The following is an 18,421-nucleotide window of genomic DNA, read 5'->3' on the forward strand; positions in this document are numbered from 1 at the left end:
ATATATACATGTATATACATACATAAAACGTAATTACAAAGAAGGGCTACATTGCCAACTATGTTAGCCAATCAAAAATTCCAAGGGAAGCTTAGGCCCTTTCTGTTACTTTTGAGCTCCTCTGCCAACGAATTTACCTAAGCACGACGGTACTAGTGAAGCGGTGTTGAAGGGGTCTTGGCAAGGTGCCCGTCAGCCAGAGCCGATTGGGAAGTTGTTCTTGATTTTTAGCAACAGACGTCGCCACAAGCACAGGTTATTTAAGCCCAGAGTGTTAGGTAATGGTGCCCCATTTCGTCCAGCAGCGCAGGCGTTGCGTTTTTTAGTTAATTTTTTGTGTTATGAACAGGGGGACAAGGCAATAAACAAGGGGGCATATACGGACATTAAGTTTGTTTCTTTTTGTTTATTACCACCAAGTGTAATTTTCTGTTCATTTTAAGTGCAAGTTGGTAAGTGTATATGAAATAATAATATATATACATATTTATATAAATGAAAGTTAGTTGTATTAGTGCAGTGTGATTATCTAGTGTGCATCCCTGTAGAACCAACCAGGATATCTGCCACTGCTACAAGGTGGATATACACCCGACATCAACTCGAAGTGATATCGTGTTCAAGTCCGTTCAACTCCTTCAAAAAAAATATTTTTTGGATCAGGATTAAGCTGGATTACAATACACGCAGTGTATGTGAGATTTTCGTGTGTCAAGCGTGCGTGCGTGCGTTTGCATTGGATAACATGTTTCTGTAGTGACAATTTTTTTTCTACATGGATTTCTCATCACCACAACTGCCGCCTACTTTTTTTCTTTCGTTGTTTACCTTTTTAGTGGTGAATTTTTCATCCTCTGTTGGTGTGAGCCATGCGCATTAAACACCAGTTCTAAACAGTGAGAAGTTAGTGAATTAATAACAGTTATCGTCTGCAACTTACTAATTATGAATTACTATAGCTGATAAACCAAAATCAGTTATACATTGTTAATGTGAACTACTAAATCCCTAAATAAATAAATAAATAATAAATAAATCAATAAATAAAAATGTATTAACGTACATTTGGGTGAATGTCTTAAGTAGATGTTGTATTTTGTTCAAGGATTCAATTATTTCCTAGCCTTCGGAGTCTATCAAGTGCTAATACGTTATGTCATACCAAAAACATGCTTTTTAAACAACAAAAATTCACATGATTTTTCTATCATAATATTTTAACACACAAATAACAACCTTTTTTGTATACTAAAAAGTTAAATTTAAAACAAATTTATAAAGCTTTAATTTAAAATAAAGAATAATGTCATGATAACTGAAAAGGACATGTTTTTGAAAAGTCATTTCCTAACCTTACGAACTGGCTATTTTCATTTACTCAAAGCATTGAACTTATTAAACGTTTTCTCCTTTCAAAGTATAAAACACTAAATAAAAAAATATAAATACATTTCCTAATATAAAACACTTTATATAATTAATAATTGAATCTTACATTATTAATAATTGTGGGAAAGTCAAGCTTAAATACGAAGTATAATTATTTAAAAAAAAATAATTAGTGGCTTGAAGTTGAAATCAATAAAAATACATATAAGAAACGAGAGTGTAAATCGAACTTGAAAAGCAAATGTGTTTGTAATACTATATAAAATGATTGTCTGTTAACAGATTCAGGTTAACACATATTTAGTTTAAATCCAAATGATGCCTTTTAGGTCCATTTTAATTTAGGATGTTTTTTTTTCTTCATTAACGCCGTGTTCAGTAGAAAAGAAAATGCCTGAAATCTAATCATTACGAAACTAATATTCTCACTCAAAATATGGATTTTAAAAACAAAATACTGTCTATACGATAATCGAAATAGTGACTACAAAAATTGTTCAGAATGTGACAAAAAATTATAAATAATTAAACACGTTAAAGGTTGTAAATATACTACAGCAGTAACTATGAGCAAGTAAGATATTTTTGTAATCAAATTTTTTTTATTATATTAAAGCCGTACCCAGAAAAAAATCGGGAGATGCGTTCTTATGTATCATTAAGATGAGAATGTCGCAAAATGGAGCTCTGATTCTCTTTCTGGATACGATCTTGTACTGTACAAAGCAGACACATTACTTCAATATAAAATAAACTAACATACTAAGAATAATTCATCTATTCTAATGACTGATAATTTTCTAATTCAATAGAGAAAGCTGCAAAGCCACTTTGAGAAGTTGTTCCAGTTAAAAACTCTTGTTCCTTTCCTTTTAAAAAATAAATATATTTTTAACGTCTTAGCTGACCGGATTCTCATGGTCATTTTTCCTACTGAAACAAACTACGAAGTTAGAAAAAGAAACAGACAACTTCTATTAAATTGTCGTTCAGTCACTGAAGTCCTATCATTTACCTATATCAAATTCATCTTAAAATTGCTACAAAAAATAACACTTTCTTTGCGGTATTATTGAGTATAATTTTGTATTAAAATTTCCTAAATCCATAAAATACTAAATGCTACTTATTCTTACGTTAGAATATTATCATCATAGCAAATTTGCTTTATATAATTGAAGTAAAAAGTTTCTCATGACTTTGCCATACATTGTACCTATACTATCGATTTGAGTTTAATAGATGTAGACAAGGCTTAATGAATAGATAATTAAAGTAAGGTTCTTCTTTACACACAAAGAACAGCAATTGGAAGATTTCTTTTTTCAAGTATTTGGCAAACTGTTACCTTATGAACAAAGTTTCTATTGTTGGGAAACAAATGTTATCTATACTAGCATACATGCTATCACAAATCATGTCTATAATATACATTGGTAATTTAATGTGAACGCACGAACGAGTATTTGCACGCAAAGACATGCCAATTTGATTGTATCTTATCCATTCATAAACAACTATAACAGTTAAGGCGTAGATTTATAACAGAATTAGTTCAGGAATATAATTGTTGCGTGTAGTGATTAATATTGTATACGTTTGTCCATACTCAAATATGTTTATCCCTTAAGGTTAACTTTGCAATCAGTGGTTGATAAGCCCTCTGGCTATCAAGAAGGCCTAAATTTTGCTCATGAAATCACCGCTCATGAAACAGCTATATTTCAAGCAGCAAATATTAAATTTTGGTGTAATAGTAATTACATGCTCTCTAGCATTACAGCTTACGAAAAACTCTGCTCATACAGACAGCTTTTAGTTGGTTGATGTGCTGTCAGGACAACGATTTCAATTGTCGTTATTTCTGGTTTTCTAGACAAGTGTCTTTCTAACTCTTAATACAAGAAGATCTCTAATTACATTATGATGCGGATAAACACTACAAATGGTATTCACGGGAATCAACCCCTGAACTAAGAGCACTAAAAGCAAGTGTGCTAATCATTCGCTTATAAGGGAACGCCAAATTGTACCGTTATATAGATTAAGTGCAGAAGGCTGATGTGACTGTTTTATCTCAGATTATATAAACAATTTTCAATTTTTTCTTTCTCGTGACATGCTAAACCCCTAATTTAAATCTATGGCACGAGTTCTAATTTAAGGTACCACAGCAGATTAATAAAATCCAAAAGTAACTTATACTTGGTACTATTTACTAATAATAACATATTCTTGAACTTTCAATCTTGCTTATTCCATAATCCAAAATTCTTCCGGGGAAAACTCATATGGAATGTTTAATTTAATATTCCGCGATTATGCATTTAGTCTAAAAGAAACAGATTGTAAGTGTAGAGTACAGGAAGTGAATTATGTATTCAGGTTAAAGTAGCAAGATTATACATGTAGGTTAAAAAAAATGTATTATGCATTTAGGAAAAGAAACGGATTATGTGTTGAGGCTAAATTAGACTGATTATGTGTTCATGCTAAAAGAAATGCATAATGCACTTAGGCTAAAGTGGACAGATTATACACTGAAGAGACGAATTATGCATTCAGGCTTAAAAGGATGAGTTACACATTCACGCTAAATGAGAGATATTGTACGTTTAGGCTAAAAGAAATAGATTACGTGTTTAGGTTAACGGAAACGGTGCATTGAGGTTAAATGAGACGGATTTTGCGTTGATGCTAAAAGAGACGGATTATGCGTATAAACTAAGGGAAGCGGTTGATAAATGACAATCAAGGATTTGGAGAAAACGGAAGGATCTCAGAAAATTCTACGAATACAATGTTGTCCATCACAAACAGGATCGAACCCGAGACTATTCGCAAGACAGTGGAGTGCTTTACTACTGTGACTTTGTGCCTTCCTACATTAAGAAACTATAACCTCTTAGTTTCACTGACATTATAATCTATTTGAGGGATACCAAACAAGTACTTTGCAGCACATTAGTTGAAATGATTGAGCTATGATAACCACTTTTATCTACATCTAATGTTTATGCATGAACCTGTATTATTGAAATTTGATTATCTTCAATACAAATGAATCTTTTAACTTAATTTCCTTTTTCTTCATTGTATCAGAAGATATTGTACCATATCTTTTACGTTCAAACTACTGCTCGAAACGTGCCGGTGAGCCATACATTCTACTGTTTTCCTCCGTTTGTTTCTATATCAGTATCTTTACACATACGTTAATTATAGCTAGTCTCAAATTGGCCTTTTTTTTAAAAAAAAGAACTATGTTTGTTGAATCCAAGAGCTCTCACGTAGCTATATGGTTAGCGTACACGTCTTCGGTACGAGAGACCCGATTTCGATTCTCGGCAGGATATAATGTGATTTGGATTCCAACATTAAGCTGAAGGTCTATGTCTCGTATAGCCTTTGCTGCTGAAAAGGACACTAAATCCCAACTCAATCAAGCTTGTTGAAGTCAATACCATAAGAAGGAAATCAACTTTCGTGATCTACATAAAAATAGCGTACTCTAATATTATTAAATTTTCTTTCTTGGTTTTACAGATTGTGATGATACGAATAGTGCTGTTATTATTGAACTAAATGTAGTAATTACTAATTTATACACTTCAAATTCAAGGTAAATGAAGAAAACGATAAACTGTTCTACAGGAGGGACACAGTGTCCTAGTGCTAGGGTGTTCATGTCTGGTGCGACGGGTCCCCGATTCGATCCCAGGTCATGTACGCTTGTGCTGGACATCATACGAATATACTTTGTCGATGTTTTCTCGTTTACTCTCACGTTTTCATTCCACCAACTTTCATAACCATTCATTTTCATTAATGGCCCGTCTCCTTTTGTCTAAAGAACGTAATTGTATGACGTAAAATTAAAAAATTCATAGAATTTGTTAACATTACAAACTATATTTTGATTCAAAATACCAATTATACGATAGATTACAAAGGGTTGGAGTTACGTGGCAGAAGTGATTTCGAAGTAAGATGCCGGAAGATTAAAACATTTTAGATATGCATTTGTCCCGCAAGTAATCTGGGGTATGGTGTTCCAGTAGTAAGCGCTCATTTCTAATGCGATAGAACCCTGGTCAAATCCCAGACAATGGGAGTTTGTGGTAGACAACATTTTGTATGAGTTCATTTTCTCGGAATTCTCCGTTTCCTCCTCATAATCATTGATCTTCATTAATCATAAACTCTTTCAGTCTAATGGACATATTTGTGGGACGTAAAACTTAAAGATCTCTTTTTTATTAATTGTATCCAAATAGATTATATTACAAAAGCTTTTTATGATCTTAAGTATCCATATATCCTTTGAAATCAAATGTTATTTCGCCAATGGTATCCAAAATTATTTTAGTTTGAAACTCATATTGTGAATAATAATAATAATAATAATAATAATAATGTGATCTAGAATATGTAGGTTGCTTACTTTACTTTAAAGTAATTGATCAAATTTGTCGTAATTTTATTGGATGACATAGCTGAATTAATGGAGAAATATATCGAAGCTTCAAATATACGACTTTGATTCAGTGATTCCAATCTTTTTACCCATAAAATGGATTTACTGTTAGAACATCTAACAATGGCGATAAAAAGTAAGGTAATCACAGGAGCCAGATCACATAAAAAGAAAGAAAGAAAGAAATCCTGGAATAAAATCCAAATTGTGATCAAAGCAAGATTACAGTTTTGTAGCAAGTAGGTCGAGAAGAGAGAAGGGGGGGGGGGGACGGAGAAACACTGCAGTATTGATACAAGTTGTGAACGTTCGTTACCAAAGGCAGTAGATAATGCGTGGAAATGAAAATCAAATATTCAGTTATTTTGCGACTGTAATCCCAGCCAGACCATTAAACACTCAATCATTCTGACATTGCCACCAATCAAAAGTTGAACATTGAGTCATTACGAACATAGTCTATATATAAATTACACACATATACTGTATATAGTGTATCTTACAATGAAATCGAAATCTAATTACTGCGGAATGTGGGGTACGGTTGTTTAGTGGCAGGGCGATCACTTCTTGATGCGACGGGTTTCTCGTTACATCCCTGGATATTGTGCTAGTTTGTGGACAACTTCGAATTTTCTAGAAATTCTTCCGTTTCCTCACACTTTCTTATTTCATCCCCATTCATGAGTTCATCCGTGGCCATATGGTTGGGATAGTGGTGTAAAATTCAGGTTGGATTCGCAGTGGGAGTCCATGTGGTTCGGACTTCACGGGTCAAGCCGTAGGTCCGCGTTTGACATAGCCTCAGAGTTGAAAACGGACATTAAACTAAAAATCAATCAACCAGCAAATTATCCGTATTCTTCCCTACAAAACATAAAATTAGAATGTAAAATAATGATAATAATTAATTTTTCATTTAATTTTTGTAATTGTTTAGCGGGCATAAATAAGTGGTTAGCATTCTTGCCTTGTTATTTAGAGGATTTGGGTACGATTCCGCTGGCTATCTGTCCTGTTTTCTCCAAGCGTTTTCCAAAGTCATGCGGATGCTAGGATGCACCTTTAAATTACACCTTGGCTGACTTCCTTGTATTCCTTTCTCACTGTTATTGTTACGGTTGTGGTTGCCTGTTAGTAAACCTAATGTAAAGTTGCTCCTATAGTCTGTAGCGAAAAGTTGACTAAATAAATAGATAATGTATGTTAATCGATTATGGTGTATTTAATACGAAATGGGGAAAGAAGTAGATAAGAAAAGCATGTGTTTGCTGTAGGAATGAAATGAAACGGGTTTTTAAATTTGGCACCTTGGTTGAGTTGAGTTCATTTAGAGTTTAGCGTCCTTTTTTTTAACAGCGAGGTTATATGAGACGTGGACTTACTGATTAACGTGGAATCCGAACCACATGAGTTCCCGCCGGGAATCGAACCCGGGTCTCTGACACCTTGGTCATATTTTTTAGGCTAAAGAGGCAGATGAAACATGCAAATAAAAGAAACGGAATTGGGAGGATGAACATAATGCGAGAATCTCTAGAAGACTCATTAACTAACCATAAACTTACACAGGATCAATAGGATCTCTTGCAACGAATGGAATGTGATTATCAGTTTTTATATGAAATTCAAGTCAAATGTATTTTACCAAAAAAAAAAAAATATATATATATATATTCTTTGTTTTTTACATATTCCAAAATGGAAGCTACAAATAACTGCTCTTATTCCCCATTTTAAAACGTAATTACGCAAATAAGCTATTCTTATCATTGTCTCTATGCTTATATGATTAGCATGCATGTCCTAGACGCAGGAGACCCAGTTCGATTATCGGTTAGAGCTCATGTAGTTTGGATGCTATGTTAAGCTTTAGGTCTATGCAGAGGTAAAAGTGGATCTGAAAAGTTAGGCGGGACGCATGATGTCACACCGTCTTCTGTGTCTATCCTTGCGTATTATAATTATTTTAGGAAGCGGAGGGACGCCATAGATATTTTTTGGAAGTGGGTGTACGACGCCCCCTGCGTTCATTTTTACCCCTGGGTCCATGTGTAATATAGCCTCGATGCTGAACTCCAATTCTACCAGTTATCTATTAGCAATTTATCAGTTTATTTGTGACGTTATGTTACATAATCGAAATTAGAAATAGGAAAGGAAAAGCTCCTGAATGTTTACTTTGGTACGTGTAACCAGGAGCATTTTACAATAGAGCCACTCAACCGGCGGCTTTCTGAAAAGACAAGCTAGAGCTACTTGCATTTCTTATAACTAAATCTACTGTTGTGCGTGCTTTTGTTAACTCGTTTAGAAACAAAAAAATTACTCTTTGGACTCAGATTATTAACTTCCTAACATAACAAACTCGTGTTTCAACAAATTTAAACGTTACAAGTTTGTATATCATACGAGTAACACACAGGAAACGAACTGAATAATATCATATGTGGTTCCGCGGCGAGAACGCGGGTGCTTCGGCTATGTTAGTTCTATTTGTGTACAATGACGTAAAGATTCTCCAGATACTTTTTCTTCTCTAGTAAATATAATAAAACATAAAAAAAAGAAAAGAAAGAAAAAGAAAGAAGAAAAGGAGGAAAGACTCGTTGTGCCGTCGTAAAATACGATGACACTTTTTTACACGGGAATGCGGAATACTTTTGTTAAAAGTCCAAAACGAATACAATCGTATCAGTGGCGAAGACTGCTTTGAAATATGAAACAAGAACTATGTGCTCAGAGTTTAGAGTGATTTCTAATGACAATTTCGTGGACACTTAAATTTAGTGGGAACTTTATATCTTGAATATTGATACGGAAAATTAGTCATTCAGTTATATTATTATTATTATTATTATTATTATTATTATTATTATTATTATATAATGCAGTGTATACAATATAACCTTAAATAAATTAGCGGCTTGGGGGAAAAGTGAAATGAAATCTTTGAGTTTAACGTCCCACGATTACGCCTGTTACGGAAAGGGAGACGAAGATTTAAGCAAGTGAATGATTATGAAAGAATTGGTGGAATGAAAAATTGGAGGAAACGGGAGTACCCTGAGAAAACCCACGAGCACAATGCTGTCCACCATAAACTTACGTGGCCGGGAATTGAACGAGGGACCACACACATCAGAGATAAGTGCTCCACCAGTGAGCCACCATGTCCCCGAGCGTCTTGGGGAAATATGATGGTAAGCGCCACTTCCGGTGAAATTAAGTTATTAGGTGAAATGGGTTAGGATGCAACCACAGAACAATATGTAGGTAGTTTTATTTCGAAAATGTTCCTGCAGATGACAGAGAAAGCTTGTTTCATATGTGTCATTGCTTTCAATTGCATGGGAATGTTCAATCTTCTTTCCCAGTTAGGAAACGTGACGTATCATTGTGTTCCTCCGAGCCAGTCAAATATTGATTACATTTATGAACAGAGTTGAAACTGCTCTAAATCTATACAATCAGGGTAAAGACTGGTTGTGTTACTGTCCCTAAAGCTTCGCCACTGATGCATACATACATTGCTTAAGTGGATATCATAACGCAAGTTCATGGTAACTAGAAACTAAAACAAATCCTAGTACACCATTGGAATATACAACGTAATATGGCAAGCTATAAACTTAAGCTCTAAATTAAGTACTTCTTAGGGGTCCAGCGTCTCTAATATGAATATCATAATTTGACACTTGAACAGTTAAGCTCTGTGAGATCTAAGTTTTGACGCCAATATATGTACGTAATACAAATACGGTGTTTCCAAAAACACATAAGCACAAGGAAGGTGCAGAAAATTGAACTTCCCGAACTAACCACATCAATTTACAATTATATTTGAAACTGGATCTCCCTTTAATTAATTTTGTTTCGTACAACATACAAAGACTAAAGACCCTAATAGCATCAGAGATTCATATTCAGTGTGAACAAGTTATATAAATACATCTTCGTTAACATGGTGTGCTGACACGAATTGTGTTACCGGGAATAAGATTGTGGTATTTGAAAGTCAAATGTTGAAAATAAGCTATAGTAATTTCTTTCATCATTTTAAGACAATGAGTGAGTCTCCACTTCGACATTCGGGAAACAGAAGAACTATGTAGATCGTGCTTCGCCAAAGAAATAGAGTTTGGCGGAGGAGTCCAAAGAATAGTCTGCAAGATTTTCAGATCTAACAGCCTGTGATTATTGGCCTTCGATATACTGTATATATTTAAAGATTCAGAGTTTACAGTCATAAACCAAAATAAATTGGTATGCTAAGATAAGCAGTCACTTAAGAAAGAAACTTACACCATTCCCAAATTGATGTTCCATTTGACTTTCCACATGGCTACTGCTTGCGCAGAGGTGTAACCAGAGAACAATTGGGACTAACAAAATGAAGTATGGTATGTACTAGTGATCAAATATGTGGCAATTTTTGACATGCGCTTGACAGTATTCAATGCGACCGTTGACATGGCGGGAATGATTCCGGCTACTTGGTATCTAAGCAAAGATAGCTATTTGAATAATCGATCTTAAAGGATGTAAATTTTCATAATGTAGAAATAAGCCAAATGGTAATAAATCACATGTTGGAAGTTGATAGTATATCCATTCTTCAAAAATGCAAGCATTTCAATCAGTGTTAATAAGTATCTAATATCAATGCTACTGTCTAATCAATAGCAAACTATCTGGCAACACTGGCGGGTGCTGAAAAAATATAGGCATTCAATTGAAACATTGTTTCCTGGGAAAGTTCAACATAGATTTCTGTGTTTTAAAGAGAAAATGATATAATAAGCTGATGCACTTTAGTTTATACCAATCATTTGGATGTTAATCACAAACAAAATTTAATCAAATTGTAGAAACAGTATATTTGTATCAACATGCCCAGAATGTACAATTATTTAAACTTTAAAAGAGCAATATTTCTTACCTTTATTTGTTATTTGATTAGGAATTAACATCCCCTTTGAAATATAGATACTATATAGTATGCTCTAATCGGAGATCGAATTCGAATCTTTTAACTAGGAACGAACTCGTTTACTTCTACGCTTATGTACCAGTGCTTATTCTATACACAACGTTCGTCATGTGTCTGTCTCAAATCTTAATTATACATTTGTGTAAATTACATTACTTGCCTTTTAAATTTCAGAAATTATTTTTAAAGACATTTCGTCGCGAATTCTGTCGAGGAATTTAAAGCTCAAAATACATAAAACGATAATCATGCCTGTTGTTCTGTACGGCTGCGAAACATGGTCGCTTACTCTGAGGGGAAGAATGTAGACTGAAAGTATTTGAGAACAAGATCCTGAGACGAATATTCGGACCCAAGAGGAACGGGAATGGGGAATGGAGGAAACTTCATAACGAGGAACTACATAATTTATGCAGTTTACCAAACATTGTTAGGGTCATCAAATCTAGGAGGCTAAGGTGAACAGGTCATGTAGCCAGGATGGAAAAAAGTAGAAATGGTTTCAAACTCTTGACTGGAAGACCAATAGGAAAACGACCATTAGGAAGACCTAGGCGCAGATGAGAGGACAATATTAAGATGGATCTCGCAGAAATAAGAATACAAAGTAGAAACTGGATCCAGTTGGCTAAGGATAGAAGTCAATGGAGAGCTTTTGTGAATGCGGCAGTGAACCTCCGGATTCCATATAGACCATAGAGTTAGTTAAGAAAGTGTTTTCTTCAAAATGAAATTTTAAAATTCTGCTTCATGAGGGGAAAGTACGTTTCGTTTCACAAACACGAGGAAAGTCTTTAATTTATTTTTTAACAAAGTGATTTTTAAATGTATAATAACTAGGAACTTCAAAATACACGACAAAAAAAAAAAAAAGATAATAAACGAAACAACTATAATGCCAGATTATTACAAAGTAAATGAATTGAAATGAAATGCCTACTTTTACGTCCTAGGGTCTGCTCTTTAGTATAAAGGAGACGGTTGATTAAGAAAAGTGAAAGAACTTGGAATGAGAAAGTGGGAGGACGGGAGAACTCCGAGAATATATCTTTTAGTCAATTGCAGAAACAACTCTAATGTTATTTTAATTCACAGTATAGTGGTTATTTGTGAAGTTACTGGTTACACGACTTCTTACGAGCATTTGGATAACGATAAAGCTTGCGTGTAAAGACATTAATTCTGTATTTGATTGCCTAACGAATTGAACTTTATTGAAAACTGCCAAGTGGGAATCTGAATACACTAAATATTTTAAAGTGTTACATTGCTCATTATTAGTTAATTGCTGCATGCCATCGTATAACGAAAGGGAATATTCAGAGGGGAGGAAAATCGAAATTTTGACTTAGAAAAACTAGGGGCAATGATTGAAAATCCTATTTTAATAATTGTAAATATAATAATTTCATATCCACACCACTCAGTATAACCTCGATCTCTACAGTGGCAAATACAAAACTCTTTTTAACCCTCATTATGAACTTATCCAGTACTCCTTTCTTAAAATTCTATTCTCTTTAGACTTGCTATTGTTCATTCTTCTTAGGTGATATTTTTTCAAAAAAATGTTGAGTAAACACTACACCTTCAAAATGAAAAGTATACTTATTTATAAAACAGAATCTTAACATGTAAATGGAATACTTATGCATTTGCTACTACAAAGTTAACAAATAGTCGTTCGTGTCTCTATTAAATACTGAAATTAATGTAGAATTCAATAATTAAAAAAATTAATACATTAATAATTCTCTTCGAGATCAAGATTCTTACGCTATTTATAACCATCATTCATCATCTTTATATAAATTTTTACATTAGAGTTATTATACTACAAAGCAATTATGTATAGCAAAACTTATTTAAATAGGTAGTTGGGATCTACATCTGCACCCGAAGATATAAATCCTCAATTGATGCTAAGAAAGAAAAATAAGTACTCTTCCAGTATAATAATAATAATAATAATAATAATAATAATAATAATAATAATAATAATAATAATAATAATAATAATAATAATAATAATAATAAATAAGGAGTAGGCATTTGAGAGGGTGATTGTCGTAATTGTGATCCCCTTTAATCAGCCCTTGTACCTTTACAATATCAAGAAGTCACCTGCTTCTAGGATCTCAAATTACATTGCAATATGAATACCAAATTTAAAGAAGACTTGAATTTAAAACACACACACACACACACTTAAATGTCACTTTGTGTGAATAGGTCCTTGGAATTACTTGTACGAATCAGTTTCCATTCTGTTTTTGGCTACTGCAATTAACAGATGAGTGTCAATTGCCAATGGGATACAAGGACTTCACCTGGCATCCAAGTTTAACATGTTATGTATGCCGTTTGCCATAGTGCTGGCGGGATCAAATCGGTTGTAGCCGAGAATAGACACCAAGCTAGTTTCATCCTATCCCGTCCTCCACTTGTTTCGGCCAGTTTATCTTCTTCTGAATTTAGTTTTAACGCTGGCATCGCTGACTACTTGCCAGCCAGCCAGGACAAGCAAACGGGCTAAAAGTGGCAAAACAATTTGGCAGCCTGTCCTTAATTTCACAAAATACCATCTAGTTTTTCCTCTTCAAATCTTTTCTGCTGCCATCTTTTCGTAACTAATGAAAAACTATCTTGCCAAAAATTATCTCCTGTTGCACACATATATATGTATTGGAAACGTTTAAAACTAATTCAAACTTGCAATGTTAACATTTGATTTTCGTGGTCATTAAATCCCAATGAAATACGAGCATTACTGAGATCATATGCTGTAAATTCATTGTTAATCTACAATGTTATTTATGTAATTCATATTTTTATATTTAAGCTATGATTTATTTAAATGCATCAAACAGAAACTAATAATTTGAATCAAATAAATTTCGAAATATTCCACCCCAGATCAGAAAATGGCTTCATCTATACAGGGTGTTTCTAAACAACGCCGACAACGTTTGGGAGGTGATTCCTGACACCAAGATAAGATAAAAAGTATAGACCAACCTGGGTGCACAGATGCTTCCTTTTGGAGTTATAGGCTGCCGAAAACATGAAAAAATTAACTTTAAAGATCCATAGCTGCAAAACTATGGGACCTAACGTAGTCGTGTCAAGACTTCACTTATGAACTAATATGTGAGCTATCCAAAAATACATGTTTCAGAATCCTAAGGTACTCATACAACAATTTTTATAGAGGTAGTTGGTGAGTACTTCAAAATATATGACCGTAGCCAAACTCCCTGTATAAAAATTGTTGTGTGAGTACCTTAGGATTCTGAAATATGTATTTTTGGATAGCGCACATATTCGTTCTTAAGTGAAGTCTTGACCCGACTACGTTAGGTCCCATAGTTTTGGAGCTATGGACCTTTAGACTTCATTTTTTTTTCGGCAGCCTATAACTCCGAAAGGAAGCATTTATGCATTCAAGTTGATCTATACTTTTTGTCTTATTTTGGTCTCAGGAATTACCTCCCAAACGTTGTCGGTGTTGTTTTGCAAAACCCTTTACATTATGTAAATTGATGTTTTCAATCCCCAATTATTGGTTACCTTCCAAAATATTATAGTCATCTATTTTTGGCTCACTTATGTTCGTTTATTCATTTTGAAGTTCTACGTTTCCTTTCAGAATGAAAGCTATGCCTATATGATACGTGGCTTTAACTTAGGCTTTACTAACTTTTATACCTTCCAAAATATTATAGTCATCTATTTTTGGCTCACTTATGTTCGTTTATTCATTTTGAAGTTCTACGTTTCCTTTCAGAATGAAAGCTATGCCTATATGATACGTGGCTTTAACTTAGGGTCCAAGTCACCGCCGGGAATCAACTTCTTTTCTTGTGCACCAAAAGCAGTAGTACAAACCACTCAGATACAATGAGACTTTTATTTTGGTTCATGGACTCATGATTAGTTATGAATCTGTTGGTTATTTCTTCCCATTGTCCAGCTTACTCCATATAAACAAAATGATAATAATACAATTCAGTACGGCTTTATTTGTCAATAAATGTCCATCAGATAATTTTGACGCTTAACTTTTTGCACGAGAATTACTTTAATTTCAATAACAAACGCATAAAATAATTTGTATAAAATAAGCGTTAACAAGACGTAACTTAATCCATGTAATTTTATTTATGTTATCCTGATGAAATATTTATAACATAACTTCAAATTTATAGAAATATTTGTTTGGGTGTATGGTATTTCTAGCTTCTTTACTAAAAATTATTGTTCTTGCGTCTGTATATATAACCACTAAGGTGTAAAGAGTAAATGTCAACTGTGCATTTCAGTATTAGAAAAAGGAGACTTCTGACCCATAATATTTTTCTTGGGTATGGCAATGTTTATATAATGAGTCCTACAATTAAAACTCTGTCAATAAAAATTAAATTATCATGATTGATGTATAGTGAAAAAATAAATATTGTTGATAATCTAATGTGCTGTCTCTGAATATGAAAATTTAGCAGATATTCTATTTCCTCCTTTGGGTGTAATTTATTACGAACCAATGCGTAAAAATTTTGTATGTATTATTTCATTGCATTTGCAAATACAGTTCTCATAAAACTAGAAACATTTTAGTAGCTTATTACAGAAGCTCATCATTACAGAATAGACGAAAATAATCCTATTCAAAAATCAACCGGACAAGGGATCAGAGTTGCCAACCGCAGAAAACAAAATTATTGATTTTCGTCTAAAATTATCGTATATTGCAGAATTCGTTATGCACGCGATAATTGTAGAAATCCATTTGCCAATTATCATCAATTTGCCAGTCAATTTATTATTATTTTTTATCCGGAATTACTGTTAAAAATCTCAATGTGTGTATTTTATAATTATTTAATGCATATCTACAATTTATTTGCACACTCAAAAACTGCAAAAAGTTCTGCGTTTTAAAATTATCATATATTCACCTATTATCGTATATCCTATATAGCATTAAGGCATTAAGGCATTAAACCAAGCATAACCTAAAGATTTGATCTTATACTTCATCTGTACTCTCTTCTTTTTTCTTACAAAAACTATCTGGTATTGCCATTTTTCTAATGATATAGATTGACAATACTTAATAATTACGAGTACTTATTGTCTTTTCGGATGTAGAATAACACCACTTCAATACTACATAGACGTAGCATCTTGTAGTATTGGACCACAGAAAGCTATGGACCCCTCCGAACGAAAATTTCTGGTGAAGGGGATAAGGAAATATGGATACAGTGGGGGAAAGGGAATTTGCACTAGTCGGAAACTCAAAGACTACCAGGAGAAGTACAAAAGAAAAGAAGAAAAGCTTTTACAGGTGAACAGACTGACTACTGAACATTTATCAATCACAAATGTCAAAAATGGAAAATGGAAAATGGAATTTTATTTTACGTGTTAATGAGACTTTTTTTTTTTTTTGCAAATCAATGTGTAATACTCTCTTATTTTGCAAGTAAATTATACGTGATGGGAAAAAATGGCGGTCATTTTCACTCTCAGGCACTCCAAAACATAATAAGTGAAAGAAACCCATGCGGTTGAAAAAAAATGCACATGTGTGTTATTTGTGTATAGGTATTCAAGCATTGATAACTGCTATAGTTGTCTTCAGTGTGCGAATAACCAGGAGGAAGGTGAGAGAACAGCGGCGTACTTTGGGAGCTCAATTTCCTCCTGAGATTGAGAACCATATACATTTTAATAAATAGGATGATAATATACCAATGAAAAACTTGAACTCAACTTACATCGGGGGGTCTTGTTTCCTCCCCAAGCAAAATCTGAAATGACGCTGCTATGAGGGAAACTACCTGAAACATTCCTGCTCAGAATGCTTATTCTTCCCCCAAACATTTAGTGATTAAAAGTTTGAGTATTTTGTCATTTTTTTTTAAATTTGGGTCCTTTAATACGCTAACTGTATTCTGAAATAAAAGAGTAAATTGTCTCTTTGACTTCTAATTTTATGCTCACAGCTAACTACCACAATGTACACATTATTAACCCCTGTTTTCACCGTTGCCTATTTTAATATGTCTATAGCTGCCAACTTCTAATCGTATCTTCATACCCTTCAGTTCATCTTTGATGAATTTGGATGACTATTTTATAGCCTTACTAACTACGTATAATGAAGTGATGCATGGATATACAAAGTTCTTACATTGTATGTACATATACACTGTAAAATACATTTACCGTTTAAGGTGAAATTTCGAACTACCATACCACGTTTAAATTTCATTACTCTCCCAACGGGAACCAAAGGCACGCACGCTAGCATCTAGACCAACAGCAGAGTTGCCAACTTCAGATAAAAAAATATCGATTTTTATCTGTAAAATTATCATATATTCATCATGCATGTGATAATTGTAAAAACAAGTATAGTGCTACAAATAATAGCAATAAAATACAATAAATTTATCAAGTAATCTTCAGTTTCGAATTCCAAATCGGCATCACTGTGCTAACCATTTTTTTTTTTTTTTTAATTCTTAATAAGTATTCTGTACACCAATATTTTCACTCCTTAGTAAACGTAGTTGAATTTGAAGAATAGATGCATGGTTGCTATTTTCAACTCTTTATTAATTTAGTTTTAGCGGGGACGATTGTCTAAAACACAGTGTCTGTGTTTTTATAATTATTTATTGCACATTCAAAAAAAAAAAAAACATGTGCATTCTAAAATCATCGTATATTCACCTATTTTCGCGGTATATAGCATTAAGGCTTAAATAATCATATGATTGGTAAACCTGACCAACAGGGAAGGCAACATTTGGAGAAGTTAGATACGGCTATCTCAGGCAAATATACTTAATTATTGTTGCTATCTTGATTTAATAAATTTCTTGTTTATTACTATTGTCAGTACACTGGCGGATCTACGGGAGGACAGTGGGGCCACTTCCCATCTTAAAGGTTAATTTTATACGATCATATACGTATAAAATATTGCACTACTTTATTCTGATTTGATGTAAAACTCTTCTACATTAAGTACAAATCATCCAGGAAGCGATCCGACCCTCCAAACGACCATTCTGGATCCACTAATGTCTCAGATAATCAGTGATACAATGCTGGAACTTATAGTAGGTCACAGTATACACTCGACCGTTTTCAAAAATACCCAACAACTTATATGCTCGTTGTTTCGTAAAATTAATACCTCGTATACTACCTACTGTATACATTCCATTACATCCTATAGATAATCATAAGGAAGAGGATGAGGTCATTGCCTCATTACTGTACCTCCAGACCTCTGTCTCCTATTAGGCATAATTTCATAATTTTATCTCCCTCAATATCAAGAACCTAATTCGGTTGTCTTCATTGAGGATACGAAAACCAAAGACACAAACATATTTCTGCTTGAAGGGTTCGTCACATTTCATGTCAAATACTAGCAGAAAAAATGTGCAAATGTATTTATTATCTTCCGGTAAGGGAATATTGTCCTCTTATCTTCAATTCTTTACGTCATAGCAGGTCAAAGCAACCACAAAACATTTCGA

The 18,421-nt window shown here is 33.5% G+C and overlaps 1 protein-coding gene across 5 annotated transcripts in view; it reads left to right on the forward strand.

Annotated features, from left to right (window-relative positions):
- Window positions 1–269: 269 nt before the first annotated feature.
- The window catches only part of SERCA (ATPase sarcoplasmic/endoplasmic reticulum Ca2+ transporting SERCA), a 122,693-nt gene continuing 104,541 nt past the window's right edge, over window positions 270–18,421 (forward strand). For all 5 annotated transcript variants that reach the window (XR_014133026.1, XR_014133027.1, XM_081770982.1 and 2 more), the window contains exon 1: window positions 270–452. The gene's annotated coding sequence lies outside the window, so the exon portion shown is untranslated. The remainder of the gene's footprint in view (window positions 453–18,421) is intronic.

This window comes from Thermobia domestica, chromosome 9, assembly GCF_964235325.1.
Source record: "Thermobia domestica chromosome 9, izTheDome1.hap1.1, whole genome shotgun sequence".
NCBI classification, from domain to species: domain Eukaryota; kingdom Metazoa; phylum Arthropoda; class Insecta; order Zygentoma; family Lepismatidae; genus Thermobia; species Thermobia domestica.